Raw genomic sequence first — 4,909 nt, 5'->3', positions numbered from 1 at the left:
TATTAACTTTCGAACTTCAGTATGTTTGAAACGTCCCGTTTTATTTTCAGCTACATAAGTAACGTAGGAGGTAACGTAGGTACGACCCGGGTTCTGCATCATCCTTACTAGATCTTATATTGACTCATTATGAGGATGACGTTGCAAACCTGGATTACATGCCACCCCTAGGCAAAAGTGATCATGAAGTTTTAACCTTTGACTTCCATATAACTGTCGATCACGAGCACGCCTCAGCTCGATCCAGACCTAACGTCTGGAAAGCAAACATACCAGACATCATGAAATCAGCATCATCAGTAGATTGGAAAATAGACCCAGAGTCATCGATCGAAACGGCTTGGGACGTATTCCGGAATTTATACTTAAAAGTCACCGCCCCCCCCATCCCTTGGACTACACCTAAGGGGCCGAGAAACTCACCACCGTGGTTCAGTAGGGAGGTTCGCATCCTTCTCCGTAAAAGAAGGAAAATGTGGGACAGATTTAGGTTACTGGGGACTGACGAGGCAAAATCTCAGTATCAAAAGGCTCGAAATACCTGTGCCTCAACCCTCCGTAAGGCCAGAAAGCTGTACGAAGAGAAAATCGTTAGGGAATCCATAGAATGCCCTAAACGCTTGTATTCGTATATAAACCAAAGGACAAAAAGAAGAAAAAATGTTCCTTCACTATGGGGAGACAGTACTGCCTCATCACTAGTGGAGGACGACTTTGGCAAAGCTCAAGTATTCTCTAAATACTTTAGCGATGTATACACCATAGAAACACCCTTCTCACCAGTTCATGAAAATCCCCCCACACAAGCACTGGACAGCGTGACCATTAAAGAACTCGATGTCTTTGGTCTGCTAGTTAAGCTTGACACAGGTAAATCCACTGGACCCGATGAACTGCATCCTAGGTTACTAAAGGAATTAGCTAACTGTGTTGCGAACCCTTTAAGTGTATGTTTTGATCTATCCGTAACCCAGGGTCGTCTACCAAAAGACTGGAAGAACTCCACAGTAAGTCCAGTCTTCAAAACAGGTACAAAACATAAGCCTGAGAATTACCGACCAACTAGCCTAACTAGTGTGGTTGTTAAAATCTTAGAAAAGATTATTCGGAAGGAGCTGTTAAAGTATCTCGATGAAAACCGGATCCTCTCCGAAAAACAACATGGTTTTAGAACAGGTTACTCTTGTCTCACAAACTTATTAGTCGCTCGTGAAAGCTGGTGCTCTCTTAAGGACCAAAAGTTACCTATAGACGTAGTTTACATCGATTTCAGCGAAGCTTTCGACAAAGTTCCGCATAACCGGCTGTTATATAAGCTAAGGAATGTCGGGATTGGAGACAATCTATTGATGTGGATAAAAGAATTCCTAGTTGGGCGTCAACAAAGAGTAAGGGTGAACTCCAAGTTGTCTAGCTGGGAAACTGTGCTTAGTGGAGTCCCCCAGGGTACAGTTTTGGGGCCAGTGTTATTCCTCCTGTACGTAAATGACCTCCCTCATCTACTATCATCATCGGTCTTACTCTATGCTGATGATGTCAAAATATGGAGAGCGATACAAAGCAAGGGCGATAGCTTAGAACTTCAAAATGACCTGGAGAGATTATCTGGATGGTCCCAAACCTGGCAATTGCCGATAAACACTTCCAAGTGTATTGTGATGCATATTGGCCACCAGGGTACAGATACATACATGATGAATAACACTGAGTTACCTATTGTCCAGGCACACAATGACTTAGGCGTCATCGTTAGTCAAGACTTAAAGACTACTGCACACTGCCGTGCAATAGCCGCCAAAGGTTTTAGGACTTTATGGTCCATACGCAGGGCTTTTAGGCATCTCGACGCCAAAACGTTTCTGACTTTGTATACAGTGTTCGTACGCCCTAAACTTGAGTACTACATACAAGCAGCTAGCTCCTGCCTAAAAAAAGACAGTGAACTCTTGGAAAGGGTTCAGAGAACAGCAACTAGGCCGATTCCCGGAATAGCGAAGCTCCCGTATGGTACTAGACTGACCAAGCTAAACCTATTCCCGCTGTCATATAGAAGAATCAGGGGCGACTTGATTACAGTTTTCAAATTGCTTAATGACAAATTTGCACCTGATATGCCTTCATTTTTCTTGTCTTCCAAAACAGAAAATCTACGAGGACACTCCAAAAAAGTTCACAAGCCCAGAACGAATTACTTGTCAGCTGACTACCGACTCTCCCATCGAATCATCAACGAGTGGAATTCATTACCTCAGCACGTGGTTGAAGCTCCATCCGTAGACTCCTTCAAAAGAAAGTTGGATCAGCTGAGAGACCATCATTGCCAGGACTAACACAGGCCATCAAGCCTCCTGTCCTTTCCAAACTGAAACTGAAACTGATAAGTAACGTAGTCGAAAAACAAACGTTATATCATCATCATAGCGCATAAATTTAGTATGAGTTGTTTTAGAATGAGATGAAAGATGCATTGAAATCGTGGCCGATGTGACGTTTTGGTCGGTCGACCTGAGTTTTTTACTTTGCTATGAATGCACTTTATACATAGAGTTTATTGTAACTGCAAATTAGCTACAGAGTAAAGATATTTCAATCTTATAATCCCAGAAATAATCTAGTAAGTTCACATTCACTACTCCTATCAAAGGATAAACCGCCTCATACTGAAACGATCTTAAGGCTATACACCTTACACTCCAAGTTACTTGAGGCACTTGAGTTTTGTTAGAAGACTGCAAAATGGCCCAAACTCCTAACTGGTTTTGAGAACAACAATAAAACCCATAAAGAATTCTTAAAAGTTGGTATGTCATATACAAATACAAAAAATACGTGACAAATGTTTTAATCAAGTTTATTAGCGAACGAACCAACAGTAAAATATTGAGGATACATCACCCTAGTTATATATCATTATTGATTTGGTAAAACCGAATGTTCATCTAGTTTGTCGTCAGTACTTGCGTTAGAATACGTTTAAACCCAAAATATTAGTCACGAGTTGCCTCACATCATTTCGTCCTCAGAGTTATCACCAGATTCGATAACGCTGTACATTTTTACAGCCTTCTTTTTACACTTTCTAAATCGTTAAGTTTACAGAGATGGATTTCAAAAAGATATACCTTCGAAGGCAACATATGCATATTATTGTTACAAAAAGAAAGAGTAGTGTCCCCACAATTGTATAAGACAAGAGTGAACTGTAATTTAACCAATTCATTCGTCAGAGCATTAACTAATAATGCAATTTATATGAACCGGTTAAAGAACTAAAGTGTGACGTTGAAATTAACGAAGACGTTATACTCACTTTCTAAATACATCTTGGCACGACAGTGAAACCTGTTTGGCATATTTTTATCCAAATAAATGATGTATGTCACGTCTCAAAAGTGAAATACAATATACAGGCTTTTACTCAAGAAGTTTCTCAACTTTCATATGAGTTCTCCATCGTTCCATAACGACCAGGCACATGTGAATTCTTTAATCGCATAACAATAGAGCTTCCACATTAAGTTTTAGTGAGACAGCTTGGAGAAAGATCTATTGTTACCAAAATGTATTACTACGTTTAAGGTTATAGTAGCTTGTTATTCAAACAAAACATTACTTTGCTAACTCCTGGTTTCGAATACTAAATTGACTAAATACCACAGCTGTTTTATTGTCTAATAGACTTTCACTTCACTTTTCCTTCTAAGTTTCTCTTACCCAGATTTGCGGACGTAATTAGCCTACAAACTTCCAGAACACCCTAAACCCTTGGGCTTGGGATGGACACTTACAGATTACCATTACCTTGGTGGGTTTACTCCTGAGGCAAATTGGAAGTCTCAGTTCGTATGCGTTAGAGCGTCTAAATAAGATTTTAAAGGATGAAAGCATGTATTTTCGTTTGGAAACTTGGTGGTATAGTACATTTTATTTGCTTCAAATTCTCAAGTGTCATGTTTGCTTTCCTCTCTTTTTTTTAACTTCCTTGGTCATTTGAAACCCACTGGTCCAACCTTTCATTATACTGTTGCTGTGGTTCAATGTAAGTATTCTTGTTCAGCCTCCCTGGAACTGAGCGCAATTGAAAAAGTGCAACCACGAACTACATTTCCAGAAAGCTCAATGGTAACAAGATATACGACAGCACTGACTTGTAAAATGCTTGAACATCAATAGAGAAAGCGAATAGAAATTTTAGCTTATGATTTTGAACTATGTAACACATATATCGCCAGCTATCATTAACAAAATTATGGCTATGTAATCGATCGAATGTTGAAGTGGTTAAACGAATACCAGGCATCAGTACACCATTTCCCTTCGTAATACTCTCCTATAAGGCTTCGCGATTGGCTCTTTTTCTTCCATTCTATAGTGCCCTGTGGATTCGGAGCACTTTGATCTACAGGAACATTATGACAACGCAGAACGGCAACCTATAGATTAAGACTGAGATTGAGACAACAAAAAGGAAGCTGATATCCGAAGCTACAGTTCAGTCCGTGCTTTTGGGAAGTTTGACGAACAGTAGTGTTATGCAACACATATGCTACAGCGGAAAGAATATTGTAAAGGTCCGAATCGACTTTCCGTATTCTTATCAATTATCGTTTCGTTGTACAATTATTAAGTAAGTAGATTATTATATATATTCCTTTTGTCATAGACTTTTGATCAATCCATTAACTACACCTGTAAGCTTCAATCTGTTACCAGTTTGTTATTCACGGTCTCTTCTGTTCAAACCCGCTTCTCATTTTATTGTGTATAATAGTTAATTTTTAATCTATGGTGTGATGTGATATGATATCCTTGTATATAAACTATATCTACTTGAAATATAATATTCTTTGAAGCTGCTAACTGACTTCTGGACTCAAGGGAAGGGTATGGAAAGAAGCTAAGGAGTGGT

Source organism: Schistosoma mansoni, chromosome 4, assembly GCF_000237925.1.
Source record: "Schistosoma mansoni strain Puerto Rico chromosome 4, complete genome".
In the NCBI taxonomy this organism is placed as follows: Eukaryota; Metazoa; Platyhelminthes; class Trematoda; order Strigeidida; family Schistosomatidae; genus Schistosoma; species Schistosoma mansoni.
The sequence above is the reverse complement of the archived record's forward strand: the minus strand, read 5'-3'. Positions refer to the sequence as shown.